The 18,880-nt window shown below is 35.4% G+C and overlaps 1 protein-coding gene across 1 annotated transcript in view; it reads left to right on the plus strand.

The window, feature by feature from the left end:
- MYO16 (myosin XVI) overlaps window positions 1-18,880 on the plus strand; it is a 693,538-nt gene that overhangs the window by 662,744 nt on the left and 11,914 nt on the right.

The following is an 18,880-nucleotide window of genomic DNA, read 5'->3' on the forward strand; positions in this document are numbered from 1 at the left end:
TGAGAACAAGGAATTCTAACAAAGATTTAGTCATTTTATTTGTATCTTAGACAATAAAAAACCTTTTTCTTTAAAAAACGAAATTCAAAGAAGAAATGTGAATTTGGAATTAAATCTGATGTTTGTTTTGCAATAAAGTTCCATAGACCATGTTTTTTTTTTTAAAAAAAAGCTATTCTATCATTATATAATGGATATCTTATTAGGATTCAATTCATATTTTTTACAAAGTTCAATATAGTTTTTAGTATTAAATTGAAAAAGGTCAGTTATCCTGGTGTTTCAACTAGTTTATACAAACATTTTGTGCATTTTGTGTTTTTAGCTATATATTCATCATCATGTCCACATAGCTATTGTATCTACTTAGATTTTTCAAAGTAACACAAAAAAGAGTAAAAGAAAAAAAATCAATAATTTTAATCCTAAAAAATAAATCTTGCAAAAGCAATATTTAGAAATCACTTGTGCTGAAATATCACCACTAAGATAGAAAGAAAATGCTGATTGGTTGTAACAGATTGTCACTAATCTCCCCTCTATCCCTTAGAGATGCATGCACTTTCTCTTTTAGGCATTACTGATATTTTATGTAAGAGAAATTCACAAGGGTATTTACTTGCACTGAACACTGCTGTGATTTTTATTGTAGGGTTGACTCCAGTACTTAATAACATAATGATAGATCCATTTAACTTCTTTACCAGGGTTTCATGCTTCACAATGTAGTCATGGAGAAGTTTGATAGAAGGTGCATGAAATGTGCTACCCCATAACTGACTCTCACCTTCCATGGCTATGGCTAAGAAGCAAAAGGGAAAGGTCATTCAGAAGTCATTTTTCACTTTCTATTTGAGGTGGGGGGCTTATTTCCAAATAGAGTTATATAGTTAATGCAGTGACCTCCAGTCATTTACAACAGCACTACTTGGGGAAATGGAAAACCATGTTTATTTCCTTCCTTCTGAAGAGCAAAAATTCACATGATGAAACGCATTCCTTACTTAAGAAGCTGGAGAAGAAATTTGAAATTACGCTTTTAGTTACCACTAGCATTTCAGGATCTATCTAATATGTGACAATTAAACTGGACTAATATGGGCTTATTTGCCTACATTTTCATTATTCTGCTTTGGCATTCTCCCAACATAAATAAACGTAATATCTGTGGAAAAACAAACATGAAACCTGACTGATAAACTGTTTTGTTGTAAAGCTTTCTGTAAACTGAAAACTAAATTGCTTCACAGATAAGTTTATATTTTGAATAACAAAGACATTGATTTTAACGTCATCCTTTGGAGGAAGATAAGAATGTATAGGCATTGTTATATGCAAGGAAAATAAGAAACAGTCTTGATCGTTTTTCACCATGTCAAAAATTATGGAATGTGTCATTAGAAGGTATCTCATGTGGTCACATAGCTTGTCCCTTGCTTTCAGAAATGGCCTTACTCACATTCAATTAGACATGTGACCACTTGATAAATTTTTCCAGGGATATAGGCCATAGGATAATTCTCAACAGCTTAATGCAGCTGCTGACTAAATTGCTCTTTAGGTTGTGACATCAGGGAATATGGTTTAACATAAAGAGTACAGGACTTGCAGTCAAAAGATATGGCTTAGAGTCTTAGATACTTCATTTACTAGTGTTGTAACTGTGCTAAGTCACTTATCTTCTCAGAATCTCCATCTCCTTTATCTGTAATCATAATCAGACTACTACCTCACTGACATTTTATGAAGAACATGCCTTGTCATCTGTGACATAGAATATAAATATTAATCATTATACCTAGCTCAAATGATTTTTTCAAGTTAAATATATATTTTCTTGATTTATCTTTTATAGGGTATAATAGTTATTTGGGTTTTAGTTCTAGAAATATAGAGCCTCAGAAATTCTCAATATTCTGTCATATGTCTGAATTCTGGCACTTTAAGGTAAATTTTCCTATGAGCATATTGGTTTGGAATATGGAGAGAAAGCACAGTAGGTCCTTTCTTCACATTGAGAGGATGTGTAGTGGTAGTAGCAGTTATAACAGCAGCAGCAGCAATAACAAAATAATGTTTCTATAGCACTTTAAGGTTTACAAAGAACTTTAAAAATATCTCATTTCACAACAATGCTAGGAAATAAAGGCTGTTATTATCCCTATTTTACAAAGGAGGAAACTGAGGCAGATAGAGGTTAAGTCACTTGCCCAGAGTCACAGAGCTAGTAAGTGTCTAGGGACAGATTTGAACTCAGGTCTGTATTGACTGCAGATCCAGCGCTCTTTTTCAATCTATTCAATTCACCATCATTTTCCTATAATAAACACGTGGGAGGCCTTGGATCAGAGTTACACAGGATAAGTAGACATGGGTGGCTTGTGATCTGTGTATAATGGTGATACCCACACAATGAGATCACAAATGCACTGGAGTACTGGAGTAAGTAAAATATTAAATTTGTCCCCCACCCCACCCCCCAAATGACACACAGAGTGAGGTAAGCTCATTCCAAATCTAATATGGTGGCTAGCTAAGCACCACTTGGCTAAGATCATGAGGCTGAAGACTTTATTCAATCCAACCCAAATTCTATCTGCCCTCATAATTAGTCCAAGTTTTAGCTTTAAGGAAAGCCTAATTTCTCAGTAGGGGAAATAGGATTCCCCAATATCACATCTACTAGTTCATAATCCCTGCTTGTTCCTCTCCCCATTGTTTTTCTGACTAGATTTCTTCACCATTACTCAGTTCCCTTCTCACCCTAGAGCTTCCCTCAATTTCCCGGGCCTTCTCACCCTGGACATCCCTCTACCATGCTGGCCCTTTCTTCCAATGGTAATTTCCTTCTGATGGCCTTCATCTTGGGCATCGGCCCAGACCAGTCATGTTTCATTTCTGTGCTGGACTTTGTCACCATGCTCCAGTAGGCACCTTCTTCCTCTATATTCCTTTTTCTTCTGCCTTCTATTTATTGTCTTCCCCATTAGAAAGTAAGTTTCTTGAGGGCAGGGACTATTTTTCATATTTGCCTCTGTCTGTATTCTAGAACCTAGGACAGTGACTTACACAGAGTAGGCACTCAATATATATTGTTGGATTGAACTGAACCAAATTAATTATCTAGGAAACTTAGTAGGATGTGATTTTAAAAATATATTGAGCCATAGTAAAGTCTTTAGCACTAAACATAAATAAAACCAATGTTCCATGGAATCCTAAATATTGGTCCTGCCATAAAATCTACTGGCGTAACATTAGGAAGTAGTAGATTACTCAGATATAGAAATCTAACTTGCCATGTAGGCAGTAGGAGAGGAAAGGGGAAAGAAAAGGGAGGGGGTGGATAAAAAGGAGGGTAGATTGAAGGAGGTGGTGGTCAAAAGCAAAACTCTAGTGAGGAGGGAAAGGAAGAAAATGAGAAAAGAAGTGTCAGATGTCTATCTAAAAATCCAAGAGGAAAGGGTTGTGATAATCTTGCAAATATACTTATCAGATGTATTGTGGAATTGGGGTGGGGAAAACAGGGGAGTATCCAATATCACAACATAAAAAAGGATACAGTGCATACCTCTCAACCCCCAAAATGTTACTTGATGTTGTATACACCAACTTCCTTGCTTTGAAGACCCTCATTTGAATCAGAGGAGCAAATGGAAGTCCATTCACTCTATCCTTGTAGGCTTAGTCAAGAAAACATGTGGGGTGAAAACAGAATGAAAGCATGCGTGAGTTAGGAGTGAGGTGCTATGAAAAGGAGAAAGTATGGCTACAACTCTTAGACCTTCTCCTCAGCATGAAAATTACTAGTTACACATCTGCTTAGCAGCCCACATTTGACAATAAAAAATGAGAAAGCTTTCTTTTTTCATTTGAGCACAACTTATATTTTCATTTCAACTTAAGCTCCAGTACCTCCATTGGGCCATTTTATTACTTCCAGCAATCTGTAGCTCACAGTAAGAGTCCTATGCACTTATGATCCCTTTCTTTTCCCCCTTTGGGCATTTATTCTCATATTTCTTATCAAACACTTTTTTTCTTTTCATTGACTCTTTACTTTGTTTAGTTAATCATAGAATGCCAGTGAAAAAAAGAATCTGTGCAGAGCTTACTTTGCATTTACAAGGGCATAAGAATTCATTATTAATATGTGTCATGTTCAGAGATTAGTAATGAAGAAAAATGGTGATAGTCTGATAAAAAAAAAGTGGCAATCAAACAGTCAAGACTGTAATAAAGTATAGTTCCACCCCCTACTCCTTCTAACATACAGCCACCAATGAAAGATATAAAATAATCAATAGAAAATTGATTTGAATTAGGAAGCAAATTGTTTTGTGGTTTGTTTTACTGGACTATCAAAGAAGGCTTTTTGTAACATCACACATCAACAAAATTAATTGTTGCAAGGTATTTAATAACAAAATGTCCTTTTTTATGTGCAAAATATATGCTACTCCAAACACCTTACTAAGTTTAATAGTGAAAGAAAAACATATAGTAAGTTACAGAAAATAATGCAATAAAGACATTTAATAATGACTTAAAATTAAGGACTATTCTAAAGTACATGACAGGAAAAAGAAATAAGGTAGCCACACAAGGGAGAAAAGATATTTCTAACACACGATCTGCAAAAAGATGGAGAATGTCAAATGGAAAATATATTTCACATGTCAGAAGCTTCAGAGCACCGGTATTCAATATCAATGGCTTATTTGCATAACAAGCATAGACCTGGTAGAGTGTACACAAGAAAAGAAGACATGAAATGAATTGCCGATGACTTTATTAAAATAATAACAGTTATGATGGGAGACAGTCATGTTCTTTAGGCTAAAATGATTTTTTTAATTCCTTGGTGTATTTTTTTCCATGAAACATTCATTATGCTGTAGTTAAGAATAACTTAGCTGAATTGAAATTTGTGGTGTTTGGTAACTTAACAAATTGATCATCATAAAAGAAAAGCCTCTAATTATCATTTGGAGAAGATTACTAGAAAACTGAGGAGGTGGCTGAAGACTGAAATTTTGCCTACATTTTTAAAATGTAAAATCATTTAAAATTTATATCTTTAGACAACTTCTATATGGTGAAACTGAAATTACACCTAATTTGATGACGGTGGGAGTGGGCCGTTTCATTCTTTTCGGGGTTAACTAAGAAATAATCAGGTACTTCCTTTTAATTTCATTTCTTGATGAAAATCATGGTATAATATATATATATTCCACTTTTATGCTGTCTTAAACTACTGTTCCTTTCTTTGTATGCCTGAAATACCTGTGTGCTTAGAGTCATTACCTGCTCACTTCTGCCTCTTAAAATTCTTAGATTCCTTTAAGGTTCAACTCAAGTGTCAACACCCAAAGAAGCGTTTCCTGATTCCTCTACCTTTTAGTGTTTTCTCCTTCCTGAAATATATGGTATTTATTTAACTGCTTATATGTTTCCTTCTGATCCTAGTCATATATAAGTTCCCTTGAAAATAAGAATTGTTGGGGCAGCTAGGTGACACAGTGGATAGAGCACCAGCCCTGAAGTCAGGAGTGCCTGAGTTCAAATCTGGCCTCAGACACTTGACCCTTACTAGCTGTCCTGGGCAAGTCACTTAATCCCATTGCCCCACCCAAAAAGAGAGAGAGAAAGAGAGAGAGAGAGAGAGAGAGAGAGAGAGAGAGAGAGAGAGAGAGAGAGAGAGAGAGAAAATAGGAATTGTTTTTCATTTTGTCTTTCTTTCTCTGTCTTAAGCTAGTGTCTTGCACACAAAAGCTATTAAAATTTTTCTTGTTAAATGAATGCATTGATAAACAAATTTTAACCAGATTGAAAATAATCTTTAGTGATGATTCATTTTCTAGATCCCTAAGAGTTGTCATTCTATACATCACTTTCATTATAGCATACATAGATGTTGAACTGAAAAAAAGCAGCATAGCTTGGTGGTCAGATTACTTAATTTGAATTCAGGAAAGCCTAAATCCAAATCCCATCTCCACTATTTATCAACTGTATGACCAGACAAGTCACCTTACCTCCCTTAGCCTCAATTTCTTCATGTGCAAAATTAGAGTATTGGACTAGATTATCTCTAGGTTTCCTTCTGGCTCTCACATTCTATGCTCTCTATAAGGTGTCAAGAAAAGAACAATAACTAATGAAGATTTACAGTAAGTTGGGTTACAATTAATCATGGTTGTATTGGTCTATAAAGAAATCAAATTAATCCAGCAATACTTAAGAAATAATCAATTTTGTCATTGTAAAGAAAGCATCCAAATTACCAAATAGCAATGCAGGTAGATTTCCCCAGAACCAATGAATATTAGAGCTGGATGGGTAGAATTCTTCTCTTCAATCCTCTTATTTTACAGATGCACAAAATAAGCTCCAGAAACAGAAGGACTTTGTAAAAGACCATACTGATACTAAATAATACAGTTAGGATTTGAGACGAGAGTAAGGCACAATTATCCATTCCACATCACTAGGGTTGGAAGTATGGCATCCCCTTGATCTAGAAAATCTGCAAAAAATCCTTTGGCCTTCTCTTTGTACCAGAGAAGAATTCTACTGGCTTCATGGAGTTTCTTCTCTTTTTTCTTGATATTATACAATACTATACATATATTTGATTCATTTCTGAGTTTCTAAGCTTTTTCTGTGTTATCTACTGGCCTTCATGTGTTGTCTTTGCATATCATCTGAAGCTTCCACAAAACTCCCCCAAAATCCCATTAATTTCTTATGCAAACCAGCAATACGTCAAAACTGTGATGGGGAAAGTAGCAATGTAGAAGGGATAACTGTAGTCTGACTCAAAAGTCAGTGATCTTCCCATTCTACCAAGCTGCATTAAGTGAAGTAAATTGATGCAATGTTTCTTAAATTTATCAAAATTGTGTTTTAATTCCATGTAGTATCAATAAACTGGGAAGATAAGATGAATGTAGATAAGTTCATAACTAGTTGAAAACTAGAATTCAAAAAAGGTCTCGTTCAAGAGTATGTCTTCAGAGCTTTCAGGCTATGATATCCTGGCATAATACCCAGTTGTAGGGACAACTGACACCAAGGAGCAACAGCTATTAGCAAATTCCATTTCAAATGGGTGGTAAATAAAGTAGATGATCTAAAGTAGGCACCAGCATTAGGAAACTGCCTTGTGGTTTTGAAACTGGCCCTTTATGATTCAGTCAAGGCAAAGGATGAAGCATATCAATTAGCTTGCAAGAGAAAGTGGAAGACAGTCTCCAAATCTGAATGCTTTCCTTCCTCTGTAAAATTTATATTTTTGGGATTTGGGGCCACTTAACCAGGTATTCAAGGAATCATATTCTGCATTTCTGTCCCTTTGGTTGTATTGGTCCATAAAAAATTTAAATTAATCCAGCAGTACTTAAGAAATAATCAGTTTTGTCATTGTAAAGAAAGCATCCAGCTAACCAAATAGCAATGCAGGTAGATTGGGAGGGTGGGCTTGGAGAGTTCCTCTAGTCCAGTCATTTCAGGCCAAGGATTTAGAAATGTCAGAATGGGCAATCAAAAGACTGTGATCTCTGTAGGAATGAGTGAAGAAAGAGTCCCCTGACAGGCCTGACTACTGACGTGTGCCTGCCACACCTTCTTCTGACTCTGAAGGACTTATTGTCTAGCGAAAAGGATAAGTATGAACAATAGCTAGTAGAATCAGGTGTTTGTCTAGTCCAGCACTTAAGGTAATTTAACATTATTATCAATGACAAGAATGAAACACAAAGAATATTTATTAACTTTGCAAGGACATCAAATAAAGAATAAAGCCTGTACCTCAAAAGATAGCATAATTTGTACCTTGACTTTGAAGAAATAATTAGAAAAAAAAAGAATCAGGAAAGAGAAACAAATTGGATTTAGACAAGTGAAAAGTAAGAATAAAGGCAAAAGGTTGGGGGAGGGAAGGAGCATGAGGAGAGGAGGGTGGCCAGCAATAAGCCTGAGTTCTCAGTATAATCCAGCGTTATTGTTGAAAACACAAGTAAATTAACTGACCCAGGGTAACTTTCCCAAAAGAAATTGGGGCTTCACTTTTACTAAAGTGTTATAAATAGCTAGCAGATGCAGAAACTCATCACATTTAGGGTTATAATTTCAATACTCCAGTCCCACTTGCTAGAAATTATATATTATGTTGTCCATAGAATTTGACCCATAAAACTCTCTACAAGAGATATAAGAGAAGAGACCTGTCTCCCCTAATGGCTGAATCTAGGTTAAAGCCTGTGCACTGGTTTGGAACATTTGGAAACACCACTGCTGCTTTTCTGATTGATGAATTCATGAAAATTTCTTAAAGGGTAGATTTTCCAGTGTAAAGATCTGTGGAAGTCTGGTATGTGTTCGTTTTTCCCTTTGGCTTATCTTCATTAGAGCAAATTGCATAAATCAAAGATACCAATCAGGAAATGAAAGTATTTGGGTCATTAACAAAATGCAAAATCATGTCTAGAATCCCTCTGTTCCTTACATTTCATCAGTAATACAATATTCAATCCACAGTAATACCAATCGATGGAATATGGTCTGAGAAGAAAGGGTGTCTATTTGCTATATTTACATGATAATCCACCAAAAAATATATTTGGATACTGGAAGAATATAAACCCCAGAAGACGGCATAAAGTAGTTTGGGTAATGCATCTCTACCCAATGCATTCATGTTCAAGGTTCAAATCATAATGCCCAAGGACAGAAGAAGTATGTCTCATTTGGTATAGAAGCTTTCCGAGTCACTAGAGGCATTCTAGGGGAAGCAGGGGAGGACAAGAGTTTTTCTTGAAAAAATAGATTGATATAATCCGACCCTCTCCAGAAGTCCTTTCCACATCTCCCATAATTATCTCTGTTCATGATTTCCAGTTTATCTTTTATATAGTTTATTTTACATTGTCCTCCCCACTGAACTGATCTCCCTGACAGTAGTCAGTCCTTTTATTCTTAGCACTTGGTAGTGCTTGGCATATAGTATGTCCTGAATAAATGGTTACTGATTGATTAATATAAAAAATTCCCATCTTCTCCTTAAAACACATGCATAGCAGAATGACATGCAATCAATGCTCAATTAATATCTGTTGATAGTAACATGAGGACAAATTCTAGTGAAATGTGACTCAATTGTACTGCAATACCTCAGAAAGAGCTATGATTTCATCAATATGGATACTCCCTCTAACTCTTCATCCTTTAGGAGATTGGTTCCATGACTGTTACCTCCATTGGTATCTATGTTATCCCTAGGACATCATTCCTTTTTTTTCTCCTGCCTCATACTAGTGATTCATTATAATATTTGTGTATGATATTAATGTACTCACTTCTTCCTCCTCCTCTTTCTTCTTGTTCTTCTCCTTCTTCTTCTCCTTCTCCTTCTCCTCCTTCTCCTTCTCCTTTCCTCCTTCTGCTTCTCCTTTCCTCCTTCTGCTTCTCCTTCTCCTTCTTCTTCTTCTATTTTGACAAAGATATCATTTTTATATGATAAGATAGAAGAGATACTGTTGAGTAATTTCTTTTGTCATTTTGCTCATAACTTTATGATGCAGAAGCTAATAAAAACCATCTAACATCTTCCCCAGTGACTTGGTACTTTTCCTTCTCTCAGATGTTTTAAAAATTGGTCTCTTGATGCTTTCAAAGCTATTTTAATCCCAATGTGGATTTCTTCTCTATGTACTTGATTTAGTTCAACTATTGTTCCTGACCTCATTTTTATGGAGAATTATTTCATTTTCCTCTGATAAGGTACTGAGGTGTTGGAGTACAAATGCGGTTGGCCTATTCTTATCAGTTATGAAAACAGAAACACTGACAAACCTGTTCCTTTTTTTGTCTCCTCTTTACAGTTACATGTATGGATAATTGAGATTGTCAAACTTAGTTGATTCTAATGCCAGCCTTTCCACGTGTTTGTTTTTTCTACCAACACTCATCTTTCTCTTTTGTGAGGATATACTGTTCATGGTGTCCCATTGCCTTCCCTTGCAATATTTTATAATTAACTTTATATTCTAAACCACTTCTGCCTTTGGCTGTTTCCATGCCTCTCCACTAAAATAGCATGTGATTGATTGTTAAGGCAGTTTCTAGGGTTTTTTGACCTTCTTTATGTGGCAATAGTTTTATATAGATTTAATATCTGCAGGAATTGATAATAGGATCAATAGTATTCCCTTTATCTTTTTATTCTTCTTTTGCATTAATAATTTATTCAAAGAATCAGGTTGACATTTTTCCCTAATGTCTTTTCATGTTTATCATTTCATCAAATTTGGTGAAAACTTTGACCTTTCTTTAGTAAATTTTCTAGCTATGTACAGAAAGTAAATTTGTGGTGAAAAAAGTACCATACTAGCAGCCATTCATTTACTGTCTGTTAATTTTGTGTATGTGTGTGTGTGTGAGAAAGACAGGCAGACAGACAAACAGAGAGAGAGAGAAGAGAGAGAGAGAGAGAGAGAGAGAGAGAAGAAAGAGAGGGGGGGGTTCAGTGTTTGCCATACCCAATCCTTCTTTACCTTCCTCTGGCAGCAACTGTTCATGATATTCAAATGTGAGGCTTCCAAATAATCTACATTTTTTTTTACTTATTTCATTTCTTTTTTTTTCTTCACGGGCATGAACACAGTGTCTTATTTTATTTTTTTCCCCAATTTTATTAAATTATTGATTTAGCAACAATCACTTCCATATGCTTTTGAGTTGAAAATTTTTCTCCTCCTTCCTCCCTCCCACCCTCCCCAAGACGGCACACAATCTGATATAGGTTTTACATTTACATTCCTATTAAACACATTTTCACATTAGTGAAGTTGTAAGTAAAAATTAAAATCAATAGGAGGAACCATCCGAAAGATGAAACAAAACTCAACAGAAGGTAAAAATAAGTGATAGCGATTCGACTTCCATAGTTCTTTCTTTGAATGTGGACAGCATTTTCTATCCCAAGGCCTCTGGAAATGTCTTAGATCCTTAGATCCTGAGAAGGGCTCAGTTTAACAATATTAGTCACCACATAACATTGCTGTTATTGTGTACAAAGTCCTCTTGGTTCTGCTCACTTCACTCAGCATCAGACCATATAGGTCTTTCCAGGTTTTTCTGAAGTCAGCCTGTTCATCATTTCTTATAGCACAATAGTATTCCCTTACATTCATATACCACTACTTGCTCAGCCATTCCCCAATTGATGGGCATCCTCTCAATTTCCAATTCTTTGCCACCACAAAAAGAGCTGCTGTGAATATTTTTGTACATGTGGGTCCTTTTCCATTTGTTTGATCTCTTTGGGATATAGCCCTAGAAGTGCTATTGGTGGATCAAAGGGCTTATTTCATTTCTTAATCCCATAAACATTGTATAACACATTGTTTGCTGTTCTCTCTTGTGTGCACCCTCAGTGAACAGTCTCAGGTAAGAGTAAAGCTAAGCAAGAGTAATAGGAAATAAACTCAGAGGTAAAAGTAGCCAGAATGATATTACTTTGTGTCTGACCTCACAACAACCTCCAGTTATTAAGGAATTTGTGTTACCTTCTTTTGGAGAATCTTGTTAAGTTCTTGATAGAATTTTCTTTTACCTCTTCATCCTTTACAAAGAGATGCTGGTGCATAAGCCACAGTTGTCTTAAAATGTTTGAATAATGAGAGTGGCTGATGAGAAAGTGGAAACATTTAATTATATACTATGCTTTGAAGAAGTTTAATAATACAGAGGAGATGAATAGGATGACAGCTTGCATAGTACCAGGGTTAAGGAAAGGTATTTTCTTTCTTTTTTTTTTTAGGATTACAGAAATCTGAGCATATTTGAATGCTGTGAAGAAGGAATCAGAAAAGGAGGAGATATGTTGATATTTGAGATGCATAAGTAAGGAGATAATTAATGGAGCAAGGACTTAGAGGAAATGTTTGTTGATTAATGGGACTGAGGGCTCAGGTGGAGAGATTTGCTTTTTAAGACTGATGAGGAAGTTTCTTGAAAGATTTAAATGAGCAGAAGGGGAAAGTTAAAGTTCACATCAGATTGCCATAACCTTTTCAGTAAAGTAGGGGGAAGGATATTTATTGACAGAGTAAGAAAACGACATGATGTGGTTGGCTTGGAGGACAAATGGGTTGGATACAGCTGTTGTGTGTGATGTCCTAGAGACTCAATAGGAAGTTAATTAAAATGATTGCTATGCAGCAGTAAAAGACCAGTCGAGAATATAGCATAAACTTATGTGGACTGAGCCAGCAGTTTGCAAATTTCTTCCAGCAATATTCAGTCACCCAGGAGGTAAATCAGAGAAAACAAATATGAATTCACCCAGATTAATGATGATGAGGCATGCCACCCCCCCCTTCTTGATAGAGATGTGATGGATTCAGGACGCAAAATAATTCATACTATTTCAGATACAGCCAATATGGTAATTTGTTTTTCTTGACTACAAAAGGATATTTTCTCCATTTCAGGGTGGGGAAGGTGGAAAATGAAGGCTACAGATTTGGTAGCCAAAAAAAGAAAGAAAGAAAGAAAGAAAGAAAGAAAGAAAGAAAGAAAGAAAGAAAGAAAGAAAGAAAGAAAGAAAGAAAGAAAAAGAAAAGGGAGTCATTGAAGTATTTTTTATTATATACAGAAGATTACAGAAAGAAGGCCAGAAAAAGTATTAGAAACAAGCAATATAGCTTTGAAAAATCACATACTGAATTTATTATATATTTCAAAAGAAAAGTAAGCTGTAAATTTCAGAGTTACAGTTTAATGTAGATTCTTTTTCTATTCTAGTACATATATGGAAATGATTGAGGGTTTTTTGTTACATGTTAAATTTAGTGTAAAAATAAAATTATTTAAAAGGAATTTCTCAGGGTTGAAGGTAAGTAGGGTAGGAATACTTAAAGATCAGTAAGTCTAGAGAGTCAGGGATAACAGAGGAGATAATATTATTGAATTTGCTCATCACTGGATCCACATTGGGTAGGGAGTTAAGTGAGACTATAGATGTTAACAGGTAGGGAGAAAAGGGAAAAGTGAATTAAATATTCAAAGGTCAATATGAGAACAAAGAACAATTAAGATAGGAATAAGAGAATGGAAAAAGTTAAGAGTACATTAGAGTGCTCAGAATACTGAATTTCAAAGCTTAGTGTCTTAGCAATAAAGGAGTTTTGAATGACAATGAACTCTAAGATGTGACTTTTCTGGTGGACAGTTGAAGATGGAGCTCTTAGAAATTGAGAGGTTCACAAAATACCAAATAAATATTTTTAAAAGAAATTGAAGGGTTCAAAGAATTGTGGTAATGTTCAAGTGACTATCGCCATGGTTGTTGGATGATGGCAGAAGAGGGAATGGAGAAAAAAGCCAAATAGTCAAGTACCAAAGCTCTGTACAATTTATCAAAAGCATGCTAGGTTTGGGTTTCTGACAATAACGAGGATCAGGAGACAGTAATACGTTCAGATTGGCTTGGATTTCAAAGGAGTGGTGATTAAGTCATGATGGTCTAGCAAGCAAAGGTCTAGAAGTCCCAATGAAGAGCAAAGAATATGTCAACTTTGTCTCCAGGTTCTGAGGAGGTAGATATAAGAGTGGTCAACATTAGAAAGTTTTCAGGGCTATGGAATGCTCATGGGGAAACCCGGGTTTCAGTTAATATTAGCAAGTAAAGTGAGTCTAAAAAAAAAGAAGAGTTCAAGGGTGAAGAGGTATGCATTAACATAAGCATCATGAGGGAGTTCCAAAAGGCTCAATGTAAGGAATGCTCAGGGAAGTTTAGTGACAGGTGGAAAAAAAAAAGAGCTGGTTTGAATAAGGAGGGGACAAGGAGTTGGAGTAGGAGGGGAAGGGACAGGAAAGCATGAGGATAAGTCATTGTCTAGGCAGTGTGACTAGATGAATAGAAATTTGGGAGGTGAATTGTAGTTACATTTTAATTTAAGAGAAAGAAAAATTCTGGGTAGGCAGAGATAATTTAATAAAAGAACCTTTAGTTCCTTTTTAGAATGTTGATGTGATGATGTGATGTGATGCATGGTCAGGACTCTTCACTGAGGGAAAATGTAGTTAAACTGGTTATTTGGCATTTCTAAGCCCAAAAAAGTTGCCTGAGTAAATTCTCTTTAAAAAAACAAACTCTCCTGTAAGACTGGTTTGACTATGCTCACACAATATCAAAATTTATTTTAGCCTGACTAGCTAATCATAGATTAATTGGTTTTTTTAGAAAAAGTCATGTAAATTCCTGCTTATTTTAATGACTATAAAATTCTTATTTTACAAGGAAAATCAATAAAACTGCATGAAGTAAATGCTGCTTGTAACTTCATATGCATATATATGTATATGCATGTATGTATACCTATACGTGTCTATAAATGTATATTTATACATATTATATAGAGAAAGATATAGAGATGATAAAGAGATGAAAGAGAGATCATTATTGATGCTATAGAGATAGGAAGAGAGACAGTATTAAAGATGGAAACGGGGGGGAGGGGAGCAGCTAGGTGGTACAGTGAATAGAGCACTGGCCCTGAAGTCAGGAGGGACTGTGTTCAAATCCAGCCTTAGACCAAACACTTGACACTTACTAGCTGTGGGATCCTGGGCAAGTCACTTTACCCCTATTGCCTATAAAAATTTTTTTTTAAAAAAAGATGGAAATAGAGATAGATGTTGTAGAAAGACCATCATTGTAGGGAACTTGGGAAGAAAAGAAAGGGAACAAGGATTTATTAAGCACCTGGTATGTACCAGGTACTATGCTAAGTGCTTTGCAAATAGCACCTCATTTGATCCTCACAACAGTCTTGTGAGATAGGTGCTTTTATTATCATCATCCCCATTTTACAGTTGAGGAAACTGAGGCAGACAGAAGTTGTGATTTACCATAGTCTGCAGAGAAAGTAAATGTCTGAAACCATATTAGAATTCAGGTTTTACTGACTGCAGGCCCAGCACTTTTTTCTATTTCCTCTGCAATTTCTAGTTTTAGAGACTTACCCATGTCACTGAGGGAATAAGTGGCTTACCCACAGTCCCACAGACAACTAACACTTGAACTTAGGTTGAAAGATGCAGCCTCTAGCTACTATACCAGTCTGCCTCTCATTGATAAACACAATATAAATCAATTGAAAGAACAATAATAACTTCAAATATGATTAGATATTTAAAGGAAAGCTATTTATAAATGATGATGATTAAGATTTAAATTATCATACAGGGCAAATAATAATAAAAACCATATGTAGATGTTTTATATGCATTTTCCAAAATTTTCTACAACCTTTGCAAATAGTATTTAATGGATCCTCTCAGAAACCAAGGAAGAAATTTTTTTTTAAATGGCAGGGGTACGGGGAGGACAGTACTAGAATTGGAATCAGGAAAAGTTGAGTTCAGACCTTGCCTTAGACATTTATGACCTGTGTGACCCTGGGCAATTCATTTACTCTCTCTCAAGCTAAATTTCTTCATCTGTAAAATTTGAATAATGGTAATAACAATTCTTAGCTCTCAAGGTTATTTTATTAAGTAAGTTAACATTTGTAAAAGGCTTTGAAAACCTTAAAGCCCTAAATATATGTCAACTATTAGTAGCAGTAGTTGTTGTAGGTTAGTAGTAGCAGTTGTAGTTGTCATCATCTTCATCATAGAAGTAGCAATATTTTATTACAAGTTCTAGAAACAGAGAAACAGAGGTTTACCTTGCATTCAATTACAAAGGATTATGAGAGACTTCTCCTGGGTCTCCTGGGAGCCCAGATTTCCTTTTTAGGCCCAGTGAGTTCTGTACTAATATACTTTGACAACTTTGAAGGCATGATGCAGGCTGAAGGTACAAAAATACTACTGTACTGTAAAATAATCAGTTAACACTGGCAAAGGAATGTATTCTCTGACCTTGGTAGATCCCCTTCCTTCTCTAATTCCTATGATTCCATTATTACTTGAAGCTGTCATTTTGCATTCCTATCTCTACCAGAAACATGTTCTGAGGCAGCCCTTTGAGTATTTCTTTGAGTATCTCTAAACTAGGTGAATTGAAATGTTGGGAACAAGAGCCATGAAGTCAATGATACAAAAAGCCCAGATGGTAAAACACAAGGTGGTTTGCATTGTTTTCAAAGTTTCTGCCAATCACAGTGAGATCTGTGTTTTCTTTTGTTTAACCAGATATCGAGAAAGCCTTTATTGAGTTGATGTAGATGAGTAAAATTGTCTGCTTAGACACAGTGGCTGCCTGGTATTCAAAGTGATAGAGAACATTGCCAGAGGCATTTGATATACCAAAGCAATTTCCCCTTGCTGACTTCACATGTCTACCATGTGCACCCACATAGATTATGCCACTATATTCAAAAGATAATTGAGCGTCAGAATGACTGCTGACAGCAACAAACAACTGACATTTATGTAGCATCTTATGGTTGCAAAGCACCCTCTATACATTACCTAATTTGATCCTCACAGTAACCCAGGACATCCTGTTTGGTTTTTTGGACTATGCATTTCTATAGCAACCACACACTTCATATAGTCCACAAGTGGTTTAATTCAATTTTCTTTGTTCCTAAGCATTTATTGGGAGCCTACTATGAGATAGGCCTTCAAGGTCTATGTTCTTCAAGGTAACTTTTCTTTACTGAGTAAAAAAAAGGTCAGGGCATATATTCCACAAGCATATACAATTACAGGTACATACTGCAATGACAGAAACAGCCTAGGATAAAAATGCTACCTCTTACTTAGGAATACTTCCATTCACTATCCTTCTGCCCACTGATAGATACTCCTCTTCCTGGATCTATGAGGGTTTGTGTTTTTTAGCTAGTCATTTTGGATACTCTCCCAAAAGAAGCCAAAAAGCTATCTCTTATTTAGTTCTCTTGATGTTATAGCATACTAGTACCCTCTTTCCCTCCACTTAGATATCATTTTGTATTTATTTATTTATCTATGTTCTGAATTTTGTGTATATCTATGCGTAGATATCTATCTGTCCATATCTATCTGTGTGTGTGTGTGTGTGTGTGTGTGTGTGTGTGTGTGTGTGTGTGTGTGTTGTTTCCCTCCTGATCCACCCTAGAGTATAACTCCTTGTAGGCAGGGATTGTCTTATTTTTGCCTTGGTACTTACAGTGCCTAACACATTATCTTCGACGTTAGTAGGCACTTAAAAATGCTTTTTGAATGAATTAATTAACAAGAGTAGATATGGTACTCTCAAGTTTGCAAAGAACTTTTCACATATTATCTCATTTAAGCCTTACAATATGGTTATGGGATAAGTACTGAGAGTATTATTCCCTCTGTTTTAGAAATCAGTGAACTAAACCTGAAAGGTAGTGTCTCACAGCTAGTAAATGGGTGTGACTTATTTCTCCACCTCACATAGAATGTAAATCACTTGAGAACAACATCTGCGCCTTTTTTTAAGTCACTGTGCCTAGTGAATTGAATATAGTAGACATAAATTAAATGCACACTGAATTAACCATGTGAATTCACCCAAATTGCAATGAAGTGAAGTGAGTACAGGTAACAATCCAAGGATGGAAGCATTAAAAGAATAAATGAAAAAGTATTTCTTAAGTACTTACTATGTGCCAAGTACTGTGTTGAGCACTAGAGATAAAACTACAAAAGGTCAAGACAGTCTCTACCCTTAAGGAGCCGATATCCAAATAGGCAAAGGAATAGTGGCCAAGGAGAAGTGTTTTGTATAGAGAATCAGTCAATCCATCAACAAATTCTCATTAACTGCCTATTATGTGCCAATCACTTTGCCAGGCACTGGATATAAAAGAACAAAGAATTAAATAATCCCTATCTAATATATGTGTGTATGTTTATATGTATATGTGTGTATATATGTATGTACATGTAAATGTATGTATACACATATATGTAGCATAAATATAAGGTCATAAATACTAATATGTAGAAAGCAATAAAATAAAAGGTAGTTTTAAGTTGAAATGCACTACTAGTTGGGGAGATCAGGAAAGGCTCGTGAAAAATAAGGTGCTTGAGCTGCATTTAAAGGGAAAAAAACTGAGCTTATGTGGTTGAAGTAATGAAAGAAGGCATTTTAAGAGTGGAAATTAGTCAATGCTAAGGCATACGCATAGAACACAGAGAAGGCCATTTTGAGTAGGATGGCAGAGTGCTTTGGGAGAGGAAGTAACATCCAATGAGACTTGAAAAAGAGTGGCTACTCTGGATGAGAAGTAATAGAGAGTGCAGATTGAGGTTTATGTTTTTGTTTCATTTGGGTTTGGCTTTTTAGACATTGCCTTGACTATATATATATATTCATAATAGATTTTGCTTTTTCTTTACTTTCTCAGTGGAAGCAAAGTGAAGAGAGAGAGGTAGAGGGAGAAAATTCATATGAGAAAATAAAGTAAAATTGAACTTTAAAAAATAAAGAAAAAAATACGGTATGTGGTGAAATTGTATAGAACCTTAAAAACTAATCAAAGGTATTTCTATTTTGTCCTATATTCCCTAAGAAGCTACTAGAGGACTAGGTAGGAGAGTAATATTGTCAGATTTAAATTTAAAGATTATTACTCTGACAACATTGTGCAGGATGGATTGCAGTGGTGAGAGACTTGTGATCAGAAGATGAATTAGGATAATATAGGCAAGATGAAGATGGTAACAGTGTGAGTAGAGAGAAGGGATAAGATAAAAGATATGATGTGAAGATAGAAATAGCAAAATATGACAAGTGATTGGATATGTAAGGGAAGGGAAGTCAGAAGTCCAAGATAATGCTGTGATTATGAAGCTGTGAGACTAAAGGAAAGGTAGGACTATCAGTAGAAACAGGAAA

Source organism: Phascolarctos cinereus, unplaced genomic scaffold, assembly GCF_003287225.1.
Source record: "Phascolarctos cinereus isolate Bilbo 61053 unplaced genomic scaffold, phaCin_HiC Scaffold_7;HRSCAF=346, whole genome shotgun sequence".
In the NCBI taxonomy this organism is placed as follows: Eukaryota; Metazoa; Chordata; class Mammalia; order Diprotodontia; family Phascolarctidae; genus Phascolarctos; species Phascolarctos cinereus.